This window comes from Augochlora pura, chromosome 2 (assembly GCF_028453695.1).
Source record: "Augochlora pura isolate Apur16 chromosome 2, APUR_v2.2.1, whole genome shotgun sequence".
Classification (NCBI taxonomy): Eukaryota; Metazoa; Arthropoda; class Insecta; order Hymenoptera; family Halictidae; genus Augochlora; species Augochlora pura.
In genome coordinates, this window is record NC_135773.1 from 10,555,882 (window position 1) to 10,574,336 (window position 18,455).

Here is an 18,455-nt window from a genome sequence, read left to right on the forward strand (position 1 = left end):
CGGTCCCTCACCGACGCCGGTTATTTTGCAGTCAGCGATTTCCGTCACCCCCCCCCCCCTCCCCCCTTCTCCCCTTCTCCCCCCTCTCTGTTCCGTTGCCTACGGAAACTTGGCCATCGAACCGCGTCTCGATCCGCCCACCTTCGTGTTGCAATCTTTCGCGAATCTTCGCTAAGCTGTCGATGAGTTTGCAGCTCGTTTTCTATAACCGACAGCAAGAACTTGCTTCGGAACTACTTAATTGGCTACCGAAACTCCTGACCTACAGGCAAACGTATTCGCGCGCTTCGCCGTTCCGTTTCTCCTCTGTTCTGTCGTTCGAGTGTTTTGCTTCGCCGATTTTGCGTTTAGTAAGATGCCGATTGTCGTAGAAGTTCGAAGTACTTGCAGTTGCGTCGTATAATTGCACTTTCTTCCAAATGGAACCGAGGATGAGTTTCTTTTCCCAGGATAGAAAGGGTTGTTGCAAGTAACTTTAGTATGCCTAATAGTTCTCGTTTGTCATAGCATGCAAGAACATCGAAGAGGTCTTTCTGTTTGTTTAAGTAATTTCTTTCACTTACGTCAGCACTAGTTAATCATTAAAATGGAGAACAATCTGATCGTGTTACGTTAAATTCGAAAAATCTAACGAGAACTTTTGGAAACAATGAAAGTTCACAGGCATTAGTGATTGACGATGCTCATGGATCTCGACCAGTGTATAGCAATGATAAAAATATTCAAACACACTCGAGTGTGTTTGAAAACGTCTTTCATATCGCATTCTCTCTCGCGAGGCACCTTAAATAACAGGACTTAGAGTTTACGATTCTTAGTACTTCTTCATACAAATTTTGTCCAAATCGACTCAAGACTGTAATACACAAAACGATCGCCATAAGATATTCCCAAGTACCCTAGAAAAAAAAAACTGTCTGAATGTCACGTTCTCTTCCTGACTCAGCCCCTTGCCCTTTAGCCTCGCTCGACGATGCAACGAAACCGCCGCGGCGTTTTACCGGATAATCGTCTCTGTATAAACCGCTTGTTCAAGGATACCGAGAAGGGAAAGCATAGTTTGCAAAGCCTAGATCTAGGCGCGCTAAAAATATCATCGACGTCTCTCGCTCGCGGATAATGCTGAAACGGCACTAAAAGATAAGAAGACAGTCGCCGCGTCGAACTTGCAATGGATCGTAAAAGATTAACTTTCACATTCGCGATTTGCATAGCGGATTCTTAGCGAAACACGGACACGCGCCTTTTGTCCGTTTCGCGGGGCGCAGCCTTATGTAAAAGATTGCGCCGCCTGGATCGCGGCCGCGCCGATAATGAAACGTTTTCCGACAAAACGTCTCGGGATCGTCGAACAAGGATGTGTACAGGGCTCGGCGAATTTTTCGGCCGCTCGAACTGCATTATTGTTGCGAGATCGTAATTACACGGTGAAAGAAGATAAGGATGAATTCGTTATCTGCCCCCCCCCCCCTCCCTCCCCACTCGGCTCACCCGCCGCGATCCCTTCATCCACCGTTGAAAACTCCTCTCTGCGAGAGTTTTCCGAAGTTCCCTCCGAGCGTAGTAAGCCGATGGGTGGGGAACGAGGGGCGGAAAAAAAGTCGGGTAACAGCTTAATCGCTTCGGAAATGCATAGTGCGTAGTCTGGGCAATAAGTTATCCGTGGCAAGAGAAAAGATTGTCGGCGCTTGCTCGGGGTTGGAGAGGCAAATGTACTGGGTGACGAGGAAATAACTGGCCAAATTTCGTTTCCGTGGACTACCGTTCCAATCCGCCTGTAGACTAGAAAGAAGCGACGCGGGGAAATCGTATGTCAAACTTTATGGCATCGTTGTAAAGTGGAAGCTCCGATCTCCAATGTTTTTAACCCTTAACAGCTCAGAAGTTTCTCCAGTTTACATGCTGCCAAGGCCAAAATATTTTTCATATAAAGAGAAATCATGTACTGAAGATTTTTATATCAAGAATAAGAAAAAAAGTTTATTTGATAAATCTAAGCAGCGATAAAAACAGTAAACAACAATAATGCAGTTTTTAGCTTTACCGTATTTAATTTTCACCCCTGATTCCATTCAAAGATATCGTACAATGAAATTAATCGCAAGCCTCACAATAAGTACAAAGTTTCTGTTGTATAATTTACGTATGTGGAATTGCAACAGTTTGAGAATTTTCAATTTACTGCCGGAATGATTAGAACTGCTAGAGGTGTAAAAAAAACTTCTCTTCCTCAAGATACACATTGAAGTCTACATTCTGCGAGGGGAAGTTTTTCGACGTAGATTAAGATGATCTTTTTTAATTTCAGAAATAGTACGGTATGCTGCCAAAGTTTGAGCGCCTATTTCCTCGACGCCCTGTACACAGAGTGTCTGGCGGAAGTGTGTACACTTGATTATCTTGGGAACTATTGCAGATACAGGAGAGTTTTTTTATGGAAATGAAACGGGAGCGAGGAAACTTTTTACCGGAGACTATCTTTTGTTCTATTAGTTGAAGAACTACGAGGGCCGGGATTCATTTTTCAACTGTTGTTTCACAGTTCATTTGAACTCGGTTGTTCCGTTGGAACTTCTTTCGAGAACATCGCGCGCAATAATTTTAAACATTCTTGAAACAGTTTCCCCGGCGCAATTTATGCGCCATTTTATAACAAGTTCTTCCACGATGATCGTTGCTTAAATTACAATGCGTTGACATCTCAAACGATTTTATCTCATCTATTTTTTTTTACGTTTCTTCTTATATTAAGATTCTCATCTTACGTTTTTTACCACTCAGCCATATTTGATTCCAGTCCTCATAGAAGTAATCCCTTTTTAGTCGATTCATGGGGGAGGACACCCTCGGCCTCAATACGAAAGTCTTTCTCGCGTCTTGAATAGCCCCCGGAATAATTGACTCCCATACACCTTCATACACTTGCCGCGGACACACTGTATATCGGATCGGCGGGACCACGGATAAGAGGTGGAAAAGGGGAGAATGTTTGGCGAGGGGGCAGCCCGTCGAGCGTCGTTAATTTATGGACTTATTTTTCCCGGCGTGCGGTCGCAATTAATCCTGCGCTTTAATTGCTTCGTAACGCGACCCACGGTAGGATCTTTCGATTTGATTAATCGGATTCGACGGATGTCGCCGCGCGGCCACGGCCAAAGAGACGAATCGTTATATACTTCCCCGTCCCGGAAAAGAAGGAGGGAACCTCCTCCGTTTTTCTGCGAGCAGACATTTGTCCCGACGACGACTTGTCGGCCCGATTAGCAACTACGCGATACGGCTGACCTATGGGGAACACGTGCCGCAATTACGGTTTTTTCGTCGCCGGGAAATATGTAGGGGGAATCGGCCAATGGCGATCATCGGGCGACGATGCTCGGCATTATTCAGCGAAACTTTATTGTTCCCGTTTCATGTTAGCGTTTACTGCTTTACCGGGCTGGCGCGATTTAATGGCGGTTGCGCAACTGAATAAACGACCGTCTCATGGTATTTTTATGCCGTTGCAGCGGCGCGAACTTATTTTATATCGTATCGTATATTTTACTTATTTATCCGTATCATTTCACCGTGACTACTTATTTTGAAGCTTCTCTCGTTTTTTTTAATTTTAATTGAACACCACGGAACTGAGGTTTGCAGTACCCGGCAAAATGGCGAGGCATTAATTTCGTAATTTATGATTTCTCAGATTGCAAAGATACATTTATGAGTTATTTATTCAATATGTGTGTTACTTGAAGACATTAAAAAATACGCGATAAAAGTCAGAATAAATGTACTTTTATCACTTTTATAAATTAATATAAAACAGCTGCTTTTAGTGTTCCGTAAATCTAGTGTTAAATATAGATATAAAACCGTCATCTCACAAAGTAATTAAACAGTCTAGGTTTGTAAGAAGTAATTACTTCTGGCCTGAATACCTCGTCCCGGCATTTTGGTTCGATTACAGGCATAAGTGGCGACCATTATTCACTTGTCCCCGGTGGAACGGCGGCAGCGCGAGAAAGCAGAAAATTCGGCGAACAATGAACGCGACATGACCTTTTTAGAAAAAAATAATTCAAATATTTAGAGGGAACGGCAGGCGGGGATTTATGAAATTCCATCAAATTCTTGGGACATCAAATCACCGGCCCCCGAAAAAAAACCGGGTATAAATTGATCCAACGGACGCTTGGACATGTCCGCGAATACCGCAGCCGCGCGACGTATCGGACATTTAAATCGTTGAAATATCAGCCAGAGACAATGGCCGGGGCTAGGGTTTACGGTGCATATAAAAAATTAAAGTCCGTCGGATTTTGTGCTTTTATTGACAGAGCCGATAGCGCGCGAAGGCTTTTCCTCTTTTCGCCCTGCCTGAAAATAATTACTCTGCCCCCCTCCCCCATCCCCCTCTCCCGTTGTTGTCTGGGGAAAATTCGCCAGGCCACGCGAAATATTCTTCGCCGCGCCCGATCGCCTCCCTTGTTTCCGCGTTTTTCGCGTTCCGCCGATACGGCTCGCCGAAAAAAATCCGTAAAATACTTTCGATCCTCAGGACATTTATCGCTGTCGCTGCCGGTTCCGCGTAAAAACAGGTAACGCTTTGTGCGACTTTATCGGGAACGCGAATTGTGTTCCGACCGAATTTATTTAACTCTCGCGCGCACGGTTTGTTATTAATTTGACTGCGCCCTCCCCGCGTCGACGGTGCTCTAGGATTTTTCGTTTATTACTCCGTCCGTAATTTGACAAACAGCTGGTCGCGGTACACGGGTCCCTTACATTTGCTAAATTACGAAATTCTAGATCTGCAAATGTTTCAGCGGAAATGAATTCAGTGACTGACGGGTGTTGCTTTATGCGACTACGAAAACTGAATTCATTGAAACATACCGCTATTTTAATTATACTGTGACTTGACTTCAGAAATCTACTCGATCATTTCTTATGGAAAATAATAATTAATAATTTCAATAATTTTTGAGAAAAGCGTATAAACTCGGTGATTTTACGGTCTCTTGCATTTTATATCATTTATCAAGGTTCCAATGATTTTTTATTTGCGTTTACTTGTGTTCGCGTGTTAATCGGTATGTGAAGAATTAAGTTTTTTAATACTACTCTGTAAAGAAAGACTTATTAAGCGTATTGAAAATATGAAATTACAAAGAAGGCACAGCTTGTGAAGCGAGGAAAGGAATATTTTTATTTGATGCGGAGTGCGCAAACGTTGAAGCAGAAATACGTATTCGAAGGGTTTCGTCTTTATCATTTTTAAAATGAAACGTCAAGAGTCCTACGATAACAGAACCGATTTCGATACCGCTGTCTACAAATACGAAATTTCCGCTTGGAACAGCAAGTCCGCCAATAGTCGTCCCTCTGACCTTTATCTCGTCGGCGACCGGGTCGTTTCGACTGCAATGTAACATTCTTCTTGGAGGAGTAACAGCGTCCTAATGCACTTAACGATCCCCGTGCAGCGTCGTTCGCCGTTTCACGGTTATTTCTCTCCCGACCCTGAAATTAGTGGGGCGGAAAGATACGCGATTCTCGGATATTTCTGGTAAGTGGTGGCCAACAGCCTAAATACTCGTACGGCACTAAAACAGAAGCAGTTCGAGTCGCGCTGCGGGAGGATGCGAGGATTTACGGCCACTTTATTTCTCATCAGACGGTGAAAAAGAAAGCGCGCGTGGGGAGAGGGTGAAAATTGCGAGACGAGCTACGCCGCCGCGACCGTCTGCGTTCGCCGAAAATTTATCGTCTGATTTATCCGCGTCGCGGAATCGCGTGTAGGCCCAAATCAAATTTTCGCGATCCTGCTTCTCATTGCCGTTTTATAATGCCACTAAATTTCATGTTCCCAGCGACCTTAAAACAGTATTTATTGGACCCTTGAACGTAATTGTCGGCATAGTTTTGAAAATATTGTCTGATATTCGTTCGTCTTCCGTTGGGTTGCGGTACTCGAATAAAACTGCGAGAGTTTCCAATTGATGCTATAATATGCTCTGCTATAATAAGTAAACAGTTACGAAACCACTGAAACTTTCATTCAACATATATATGCATAAACAGAAAATTTGTACTTTCTCGGAAATAGGAAACGAAACTTTGTCGTTTCGTGTCTTGGCGTTGGTACCATGAGTTTTAATTGCATACAAATATCTGTAATAAAGTATATGAAAATAACGACTTGCTTACCCGCTTATATTTATTCTGCTTCCAGTTACTGAAACGGTACTAAGTAAATTGCAAAGTAGTATACACTTTTATATCATAAAGTGTTAACAAGCACTCAACTTAAAATAAAAATAATTCAGAAATTAAATGGTTATTTCTAACAATTTATATTTATAAAAGTATACAGTTAAAGTACAGTTGAATGCGAGCCCTGTTAGATCCTCCGACCTTGTAAAGTCAACTAAATAAAAAACACGACACCAAATAACTGGTCTAGTATAATCTGCATCGCCTAACGAGAAAACGAACCCCACAGTGGTATGTAGCTTGTTAGAAACTTCATATTCGCAGTTGTCGGCAATGGAGTAACGAAAATCGATATACAGAAAATGTTCCTGGACAGGTGAGAAGGCCCGGGAGTTAAATTAACCTCTTCCCGTGCCATTTAGCTCGACGAAACTCGGGCCCAAGCGGTCCGCATCAACGCGCGCTAAACAGACCAGACTGATGTTTGTAAACAGTCGCAATACGATCCGAAATGCAGATGTCCAAGTATGTGTTCGCGAGTCTGACTCGCGATGTTTATGTTTGGCCCAAGTATCTGTTCGCGAGTCTGACTCGCGATATTCATGTTTGGGCAAAAATCTTCATCGCGAGTCTGACTCGCTAAAGTACGGGAAAGGGTTAACAGTTACGAAGTTACTACTGTCCCTGGCTCGTGCTTGATCGATTCGCAAGAACGATCGGCGAGATCGCGGCTGAAAAATTCACTCGAGCTTCCTGCAATTTGTTCAATATTTAACGAGGATCATTTACGTGACAAGTGTATCTGTAGCGGAGTAAATCTCCCTCGGATTTCGTGCTTCGGCATCCGAACGGCAAAAACTCTCGTTTCCCCGTGGGGCGACCGACGAGACCCCCCTTCTTCTTATAAATCATACTTCTATTCGGTTGGTTAACCTGGCAACCCGCATAGCCTTTTGCAGACCCTATCCCACGCCCCGTGGCTGTGTTTATGTGCCATTTGCCGGGAAAGTGAAATAATCGTCGTCCGCGCTGTAGTCGTTGTCGTCAACGTCGTCCGTGGTCGTTGTCGTCGGCGACGTTATCGTCGATCAGACGCAGATTCTTCTACCGGTGTGCGCAGGAAGGATCGAAAGAAAGGAGGAAAGGATAATCGCTGGTAATTCCCGGAAAATTCGGCAAACTGGAATTTTCCAGTTATTTTTCGAACGATACAGGTGTGCCGGTGTCGTTAACACGAGATGTTTCGTCGGATCAACGAAACTACATATTTCGATTATAACAATTATTGACATACGTAACACATGCGTCTTCTCACGATCGCTTGTATTACTTCGAAATACATTCTGCTTAATTTAATAATCATCGGGAGCAAATTAATATATCTAATCGCAAGGACTAAATATCGCTCGGTTCACTATTATCTGCACTTTTGTGTAACGATAAAATGAATAAAATAAGTCAATTAAACGCGTTCTACAGCTAGAATAGAAAACGCGTGTTGTATGCACTTTGTAAAAGAACGAGCATGGAGTATGCTGCAACGATTGTATTTTATTCAGACAATGTTTTTGAAAGCTTTCAATGACATCGATGTTTGTACATAAATTCACAGTTTCGCTCCCGTACATTGTAATTGTTAATAAAATAAACACTACACGAACCTCGCGCGAGGTTACAGCTGTTCTATTCAAGATCTGTTTCACTTCGTTTAATGAAATTCATTTCGAAGAATTTTTTTTGTTCTATATTCCGTGCAGCTTATGCTAGCGCCGATTCCGAATCGTCGCAGATTGCCGTTAACGAAGTTCAAAGCGACACGCTGCATAATACGCGCTGCGTTAATATGAAAGCAACCGTTAATACAGGTGGTGACGACATTAAAGTCGGAAATTGCGTATCGGAATTCGTTAGGGGCCGCCGGGTGCGCACCGGCCTGCTATTGACAAAACTTTCGCGTCGCTGTTAGTTCGGTCCTCGGACACGATATATTGTGGTCTCGAATCGACGTGTGCACGTCGGATTTCCATGCTCAGGAATTCCGCAGGAATCCGTCGGCTGTCTCATTCGCCGGTGTTTCAGCCAACTACGTCCCCCTTTTTTCCTGATTCGGGTCCGATACCGCCATCTTTTCCGAAATTGACGACAAACGGACGTCTGGTTAGCGCTCATTCCTTTCGCTGTCTGTGCATCGACGTTGACCTGTTTGTACATTTTTCATTTCAGACTTTCGAGCGTCACGAAATTGCTTCAATTATTAATCCTTTAATCCTTAACTGTCGAGAGTTTCTTTTTCTAATACTTGCCTATACAGAAATATTTTTTGTTAGTATACGGCGACAGATCAATGATGTAATAAGGTGCAATATTTGATAAAGAAAATTACAGCGATGACAACATAAACAGTTATGGTAGAATGACGACTGTAAATTCTCATACCTGAAAGTAGACTTCGTGCATTTATAAGAGAGACGCGTGCATCTAAGGCCAAACGGTAAAAACGTTCCAAGAATAATTGAAGGATATAATTAAATTACTTTTAACTCGGCGACGACGCTTGCGAAATAAAGTAAAAATTAATATAGCTTCTGAATCTTGCAATAATTAATGCAGATCATTTTTAGTTTACATAAATATCCGCAGTCTACTCATAACACCCACTTTTGTACATAACATCGCACACATGCGTACTATGAAATTAATTTATGCGCAGTTAGTTTAATAACTTCTTAAAATAAGTGCGGAGGATTTTAACGCAGAAATAACTTTTAGGCTGCTTAATTCGATAAGATCACAGGTTACCGGATTTACAAGTCCGCGAAGTGCGCGGCGCTGAAATCCTCGAATCGTTGATTGATCGAATCGTTTGTCGTGGCCGAGACTTAGCTGACGCGCGTCAAAACGCAATCGAGTGTCGAGCCGACCGGGATCCGAGGGATGAAACCGATATCCTGCCGCGACGAAGCGGAATACAAGGGTGCGCGAATAATTTCCAACGGGCGGTACGCGGCGGAATCGATCGGCAAAATTGAATATTCTCGTTAAGAAAATATTTCCACAGGCTCGGCCGCGCGGATTAAGTCGGCTTTGAGCCTCGACGCTTTTCCGGGCAACCCCCTTATCCGCCCATCCCCGGTTCCCACCTTGGATGTCCGATCTCTGCTTATGCAATGGTGCTGCGAAATCTTTCGAACCTGCAAACTCGTCGTAAAATAATTATCTCGCGAATATTACGGATAATGAATGCCTGTTGAAATTGAATAAACCGTCGGCAAACTTTCGTTGTTCTTAAAAATACATATTTGATATTATCAAATATCTAATAGTTACCAGGTTTCATGCATTTTTCACTGAAATAACTACATATCTTATTAAAATTAAAGACAGAAGTGATATTTTTATATGACTTAAGTTTCTCATAATTATCTTAGAAAATCTTAATCATTAAAATGTGATCATTAAGACTGCGGGTTTTTATTCTTTATTTAATAAGACAAAGTCCTCTTCATCGATTCAAAGTTTCTCCATTGCAAAAATATTGTTATAACGCTGTTAGTTCTCGTTAATTTACACTCCTTCTTTCATTTTTCGAATTTGTACACAGGTTAATAATCACTATGCGAAAGAAAACTGTTTTCTACATCAATTGTAAGAAACAGAAATTGATGTATGGTTGTTCTGAAGTTCCTTTAACCCCTAGCACTACAATAACGAGCCAGTCTCGTGGTGAAAATTTTATGTAAGCTCTACTAAATATGAATATTATTAATTTCTTCTGCATCGACGTAAAAATAAATTCTTCTGTTATCAAAGTCGAGAAACGAAAGTCGATAAAGACAATACAGGAGACAAAATGTTGTCTGGTCATAGTAGAAAAATTATTAACACTAGATTGCCTAAGCAAGTCATTTTGACTGCTTTTCAATTTCAGTTAGAAAAATAATTATGTAAATAATGACACAGCTTCTTATAATTTTGTGACTTCTTCTACAACATATAAATGCGTTTATTAATCATTGTTGTTGCCCCCCCCCCCCCCTGCTTTTCGGTAAATAAGGGAGTACTAAAACAATATTGCCGAAAAGCAGTCATTTTCCCGTCTTCAAGTTCCCGTCTTTCTAGTGTTAAGTACAAGTAAGTGCTAATCGTCTTTAGCATGAAAGGAGCGATAGTGTAAGGGGTTAACTGTCTTAATGTGCAATCACTTATCTACGTAAAATCCGCAGTATAATAATCTGACAATACTTTGAAATAATCTGTCACGGAACAAATAAAATTACTTGCATATTCTAACTCACAGAAGGGCAGACGACGCGTAAGGTACGCCGCGTAAATTGTTACTCTGCAGTTCATCCCCAAAACGGTAGCCACATGTGAGCTTGTATACAGAAATGCCAAAGCGATTCGTCGAGGGTACTTGTGGCCTGCAGCACTCCACCCTCCGCGACCGCGGACTTGACGGCTGATTGAAAAGTTAGTGCGCCCCCAATCTGGAAGATGAGTCCCCGAAATTAAATCACTTCTTTCGATGGGGGTGGCTTTCGGTGGGGAACCGTGGACCTGGCAGGGCGCGTTCCGGCATTTGTTACGCGGACCATTAGACAGAATTAGAATCTCCTTTCTGCAGGAACGTGTATTTTTCGGATCTTGTAAGATGAATTATGCTGAGCCGTGATACTGTTATCAATGATCATTAATTATTCACTTGGTGTTTTCTCCTTCAGATTTTCTGCTTTATTTTTTTAACGTGTGACTTTAGTATATGTTAGCATACTTAATTTATTGAATTGTTGCAACTGTTCTTATTGAACAATGAAGAGAATTTTCATTATTGTGAATGTTGAGAGATTGCTGGATGGAAAAGCCCTTAGTATTTAGTATCTCGACCACGGAATCTCGTAGCTTCATAAGATGCCATCTGCTTGGGGTTGCATTTGGCGGTATCGTAGAAGGGAATCTGGCGGTTCCCCGGTTCACCGGGTTCCGTTGGGAGGATTGACAGGCGACTTCCCGAACGATGACACAGGGAGCCCCGAAGGATGATCGAGGCGGCGTGCGTGTCGCTCCGCAATTTGTCCGAAACGGTTTCGAATCGCAAACCGGGAGGGGACCGCCCGGGTCGATCGCATTAACGACATTTTTACGTGATAGCGTGGCGAGCACGCGACCGAGAAACCGAGAGAGAGTTCGGTTCCGCCTGAAAAAAAGAGCCCAGTTCCTGGGAGGAAAAAACGCGGAAGTCCGAGAAACGCATTTAGGTAATCAGATCAAGGGTGTAATTAGCGGATCCAGAAGTTGGAGTGGGCTCCGTTCCGACACGGCGTATCAATGGGACGCGCGTGTAGATGCCACGAGTGACGTAGCCGCGCGGATAATTAACGATCGCAATTCGTTAATTATACGCATTAACGGGGGCCGTGGCGCTGATGGATCCACGGATCGCATGGGCTCGGGAACAGGCCGGTCATTAATTGTCGCCGGTCGGAGGAAAAAGCGCGGACACTTGCCGATGCGGCGCGGAATGGAGCGGAGCGGAGCGGAGAGGCGTCGCGCCGCGATGCTCTTTCCGGCCGGAGGAAGTCTCCGCGGGACGCCGGCGAAAGGAACGGGCAATAAACAAAGAGATTCTCCTTTTTTGTCCGAGGCAATCGTTCGTCTCCTGGTGGCCACGCACTGTTCGCCTCGTTGTAAGCTGATTTCGCGATCGCTGAAAGGATTCTCACCGGGTGGGAGAAAGAGGAAAATTCCTTTGAGCTCTCTCGCAAGCCTCGGCGACCTGTCTGCGTCCTGCCGCGCGTCATTTTCACGGCGATCTCGAAGCTGTCCACGGGCGTAAAGAGTCGCGACGATCGCGGAGCAGGTGGAGAGGGGGCACCCGGCCGCTCCTTTTCGTAATTAAAATCCCCTTTCCCGACTTTCCATTACAGAGAAACGAGTCCGAACGGGGACGCGAGGCACCTCGTTACAAGAGTTGTCCGCGCGCTCTCCGCCCGAGAAACGGGGAACATTCGGTCCCATTATGCCGGGGTCACGCGTGTTAGGCCAACATAATATCCGCGGCGGGCCCGTTCTTTTGCCAGGCGAGCACTCCGTCGTCACTCTCTCGAGCGACCCGAAAGGAGAGAACCGCCGAGACCGTCGCGAGATGCGCTCTCGCAAGCCGGCCAAATGAAAAGCCGTCTTTAGAACCGCGGCTAGATCGCCACGGTGCGCTGGGCTGCCTACGAAAACGAGAACAGAGGGAAGAAAAGGTGGACACGTCTTCTTGGGGCGTGCACTACAATCGCGGAGGAGTCCCACCCCCCTCTACCGGGGGTTGTTACGTAAAGTAACCGACGACCTCGTTATTTTCTCTCCTCGGCCAGCCGGAAATGTGAAAACGTTGATGCAGAAACGCCCATCCCCCGTGTGCCTGGATAGGGGTACCGCGAGCAATGATATCTCAACCGGTCAAGAATGCCGGTGATGAAAATGGGACGTTTTCAAAGTTCCGTGAAGACAAGGCGAAGAACTTGTTCGGAGGAGTGGCTCGCAACCTTCTCCCTTGTAGCTTGGTATTTGGGTTAAACCACCAGATTTTACCACTCCGTTGATGCACCGACCCAACTTTGATGTTCTTTCTTTGCGAATCGTGTAGTGAACTCCGACAGGGTTGCACAGCGAAACTATTGTTTACCAGGACTTTTGGTTTTCGTTGACAATGAAGAGAAATCTTCGAGCGGAGTGTCGAAGTATGGCAGAAGCTATTGGAAAGGTGATGTAAAGAAGTTAATTGCACAAGACACGCTTGTTATTTTTCGAACAATTTAGTAATTGCATTACTCATAACATCAATCCAACGTTCATTCATTATTCCTATAAATACAAATGAGACAGAATTGGTCGTATTAAAATATAAAACAAATAACTTCTCTAAAATTGGACTAAACGATTTAGATTTCTTTTTAGATAGCGTTAGTTTGTCAATCACTTTCCTTTTTACATGCTCAGATATAAAATTTCTGTAAAATTTATTGTACACATTGTGTTGCGAACGAGTTCTTTCAATGTCTAAAAATACTCAATTGGTTTCGTTTTAAACAAAATTTTGTTTTAAATGATGTCACCACAGCACAATTGTTAGGAACACGTGGTGGTTAAGCAAGTAACTTTACGCAACGCAACGCAACGCAGTTTTCTTCGGGAAAACCATGAAAGTTGGAGCCACCCACGTCGTCGGTGTGCACCGTTCGCAGCATAGGGACACCCGACACCCGTGCAGCAGCCACGTCAGTGCAATCTTTAATTAAGATTTACGAGCAGCGCCTGCCAGCCGCGGTTTCCACCCTCGATCGGTCGAAAGTAATCGGAAGCAATTTCCTCCTCCGGCTGGGTGCGTAAGACATAAACCATTCCGGCTCGTTCCGAGGAATCGGACGCAGTTCATACGCAGAGCGAACGCGCGACCGCAAAAGGGACGCAGGAACGTCGAACGGAAACTGCGAACGGACAGTCTCATCCGCAGCCCGCTTTAATCAATGCTAACGATCCGTTTATTATTCGAAGGGTCGAAACCGGGGTGTGTAGGGGTGACCTTACGTGGGCTTGCGAGGGTCAGTTCCCTCCTGTCCGATGAAATTGCGTTACCGCGTCCAGGCGTCGCCAAACTGACTCCACCGGACCAACACTCGGCCATCCTCCCCGTTTCAGGGTTCAAAGGCGCACGGGGCGCCGATTGAAATCACTTCCAGCGGAAGTCTGTCGGTTAGGGCCGACGGTACGTTCCTGTATTTCATGTCTCATTTGTCGCGAGCGCTGACGACTTATAGGCTCGGTTGTTTAACAGTCGGAAAAGGGACAATCGGATGGTGGGACGGAAAGCGGTGCCGAGTCACATTTGACCCAAGCTAAACTAGTGTACCGAACTGTTAATACTAAACGCATCGAGTCGGTCAAGTTTATGTAAATAACCTTCGTCTTTAAGGATTTTAATATTTTACTTTTAAAAGTAACATACCGAATGTGACTAGAACCTTTTTTTACTAGAATCAAATAAGAGTTAAGCTAACATGTCTTATGGTATTTTTGGAATTGATAGTTAACACTCGACGTGTTAACTGTTACTGATTGGTCTTTTGCTGTCGCGACACCGAGAAACAGATTAAGCTCAAAAAATGAGGGACGCGCAACGAGAAAGGTATATAATCGAACGACTTCGTAAGTCGAATTATCCTCGGAATGCCGGGAACGCTGCTTCCGATTTCGGGACGCATTCGTCGGGTTTATTCGAACGAGTTCTTTCGGAAGTTGGTCCTCGGGGACGGCCGTAGTTGGTCCCCGACGAACTTGGAACGGGGCCACTCGCCCAAACGCAATTAAAATTCCGATGTAGCTACCGCCGATTTATGGATCGTAAAGGAGATTCGTTACTCGTCCCGATAGTTCTCCTCGTTTTAAGTAGATCATTCGGGAGGTTTTATTTTTTTTTTCTCCTCGCACAACTTTCCCCCTTTACCTACTAAAATTCTCCTTCGCGCCGGCTATTTATTCGCGAGAACCACGGGTCTCTTGTGCGTCGTGCAATTAGCCGTTAGACACCGTAAACACGTTGTTGCTTCCTTCCAGGCTTCAAGTGCTCATACTTTACTCGAAGTTAATGCCGTTCGACTCCAGTAGCTTGAAGAAATTGCTCAAATTCGTAGACAATGTTCCAGCAGGCTTTCTAACATAGTTTACTGTAAAGTAGTTCTCATATTCTAGAAAAGATGAAATGCTCATCAAACTTCTTCCAAGACTTTTTTATGCGAACTTGTAAAAAATCCAAAATTATGTAAACGCATAAAATATTTACGACCGATGGTTATATGCTATTGACGTAGCAAGAGAGCGTGTGAACGAGGTGTCGGTGCTATTGATAATAAATTACGTATTTCGAATATTTCGATCGATATAACAATATTCACAAATGTAAAAACATTTTCTCAAGAATAGTTTTCACATCGTTTGTTTTGAAATTGCTAAAGTTCCAAAGGAATGATTGAATAATTTCTTAACTTAAAATTACCTATACTCAAAATAGCCAAATGTCCAAACAAGTACAGTCATATAATTTTTATAAAGCAATACTATTTTTGAGCTCGTTTTAATTATCTCTGTAGTCTGGCATGTCTACAGTTATTTATGGAAACAGTATTGTGAAATAAGTAATTTTTATAAATTACTGATTTATTGTGTTTGCTTTAAATGGATAAAATTTTTCTATTATATTTTCTATATAAAATATTTTTTCTATTAGAATCCGAGTGAAAGTAGTAAATAATATTTTCTCACGATTTAACTTTAAATAAAATAGCATTTCCAAATGGCATTTATTTACACCAATATTTTAATGTTTATTATTTTATATGTAATTATTTCAAATTATCCCAGCCCTGGCGGAAATCAAAGAGTGCGTCGCGATCACAAAGTGCGCACAGTCGAAAAGAAGAGCACACTCGACCAAAGTAACGTTAAATGGCTCCTACAGAAAAACAATTACATCGCAAGAAAATTGCATCGAACAATCGTAACAATGATTGCCCGCGGTATGAACAACTAACGAGGCGTTCCTGATAGCGGGAGGATGCGCGACGCGCGTTCGTTCGAGAGTGCTCGCCGGGCGTGCACTTTTCGCGGCCGTAAAAGACGCCGCGGTGTTTTAATTACGATGCAATTTTCTTTGCGGCGCCCGGCTCTTTGAAATGCTGTTAGACTTCCACTCGAATACACGAAGCAATCACGCGCTTGCCGGTCGGTCGTCTCGCGGCGACGCAACGCGTTTGGATCCGCGAAGATTAAAGGGGGACCCGCCCTTTTCTCTCCCTCGTGCACGCATCGTCCCCTACGAGTTTGCCAGCGAGCGCCGCAAGTGCGCAAATATCCAGAAGACCCGCGACTATTCTGTGCGATCGTCTTCACGGGCCAGAAGTGCTCGCGCGAGACTTCTGCTTTTGAACTCTTCCGAACAACAGCCGTTCGACGCCGATTCCGAACTTTGTTCTTCTGCCGAATCGTCTAATGTGTGCTTGTCGTAGACTGGAGAGAGTCTTATTCATATTAGAAAATTATATACATCGATTCAGAATTGATTGGTCTCACTGTTTTATAAATATGTAAAATGTTCTATATACTTCCGAAGAGTGTACAAAGGTTTAAATCGACCCCTTGAAATCGAGTGATGACTCTGAGGCACCACTAAAATTATTTAGTTTAGATTTAAAAACATTGTTAACAGTGAAACTGTTGGTACGAGTTACAAGAATTAATTCCTTATATATAAAAAATATTTTGTCATGTAAAATGAAATTATTGTAAGCTAGACAAATTATTTTAGATTTGTAGTTAAAATGGTTTCGAGTACAAAGGTTCAAGCTCGATGGTTTGAAGTCAAAGTAACGGCTCGCTCCACTTCTGCGTTGCACGTTTGAATCTCTGCTTGCTCACGGGTAAATTCACGTGGCAGTGTTTCAAGGGATACACGATCGAGCAGCATGACGAACCGAAATCTTTTCGGGCCCGAGTCCTTTCGTCTCGTTTCATCCGTTAAATGACTCGATTCGATGCCGCGTTATTTTCCCGCCCACGGCGATGCTTTATCATACGGTCATCGCTTCCACGCTTGTCAACTTTCTGTATCCGTCCCACCCACACCAATGAAAATTCCGTATAAACCCCATTTGCGATCCAATCCGGTCTGATGAATTCCAGAAAACGCACGAGTCACTGACGGAATGGGTATCCGGCGTAGGGAGGATGCAAGACCTATAATGGATTATCGAGGGCGACTGATCGGTAATCGAATATCAGTGGGGGTTAAAATCCATCAAATCTTCCTCTTCCGTTGACGCGACAAGTTACTCTCGTTCTGCTATACACCGTTCCCGATTTTGCTGCCTGCGAGATGACCGAATCTCAACTTTGTTGGGAGCAGTTGTTATCTTGTCATAAGATGTTGCTCACGCTCTAGTGAATTATTATTCATTGGATTTTTATGCGGAATAGAAATTGGCCGAATTAATGGCAGGATGCATAAAATATGTACGGAATCTTTTTCTTTCTTTAATTAGTTCATCGAATTGAACGCAACGGTATTTTTTATTCTTTACGTGTTCTTATTCTTCTGTATTTAATTTACTCGCGTTAGTTATAGCTGTATAAAATTCAATGTCTATTCCGAGTTGTTCAGAAATTAGTTCCCATGGATTCCTATCCTGCTTCCATTAGGACAAAGGAATGTTTTAAATATATTACTCATCTTTATAATTACAGCATCTTTAGAAAAAATGTATGTATGTGAAACCTCGCAATTCCATTTAGCTCGACGAAACTCGGGCCCGAGCGGTCCGCATCAACGCATGCTAAACAGACCAGATTGATGTTTGTAAACAGTCGCAATACGATCCGAAATGTATGTGTCGCCCAAGCAGGTGTTCGCGACTCAGACTCGCGATGTTTATGTTTGGCCCAAGTAACTGTTCGCGAGTCTGACTCGCGATATTCATGTTTGGGCAAAAATCTTCATCGCGAGTCTGACTCGCTCAAGTACGGGAAGGGGTTAAGTATTCATCGTTGCTGACACCCGAAAAATTACAGATCGATGATGGTAGATTGAGAATCACGTTCATCGGTTGGACTCTGAACAAATGTTTGACCAAACATTCTTCCGAAGGAGCTTGGCCTGGATCTAACCTAGAGCGTGAACTCGCGGATTCGAAACTGTGGAATAATATTTGAGGAGCGTGGCACGATCGAATCGATGGCTTGTATCGAGTTTTACTTTGACTCGGCAATCTTTGTGGCTCGTGCACCGATTACCAGGGGATGATCGATGAGGGCGGGAGGGAGGTTCAACGCGACGGAAGAGTGGCGGAAGTGGACAGTATGTAGCGAGAATGAAACATTCGTAACGTTATTGTTCGGAAGCGGACGAGGGCTCGCCGCCGCGAAGGTTGACGTCCCCATCCGTCATGATGTCGTCGGGCATCCAGCAGCCTTTCAACCCCATAGAGGCGCCGGAACCACATGTGCGCACGGTGCCGAGCGTAATCGTGCACCAGGTGCCTCGCTAACGTCTCTTAACGAAGGACACAACCCCCGCCGTGCTTTTCGTTCTCTCCCTTTCCCCTGCCCCCCCCCCCCCACCCTTCGCACGCCCCCGCGAGCCTCCGCCTCGTGCCCGCTTTCTTTTTCCCTCTTTTCTTGCGCGCGAGGAGAGAGAGACAGCCGACACCCGTCAA

The 18,455-nt window shown here is 44.0% G+C and overlaps 1 protein-coding gene across 1 annotated transcript in view; it reads left to right on the forward strand.

Moving 5' to 3' along the window:
• The window catches only part of LOC144475308 (uncharacterized), a 459,016-nt gene that overhangs the window by 63,460 nt on the left and 377,101 nt on the right, over nt 1-18,455 (forward strand). The gene's annotated exons all lie outside the window — the stretch shown is intronic.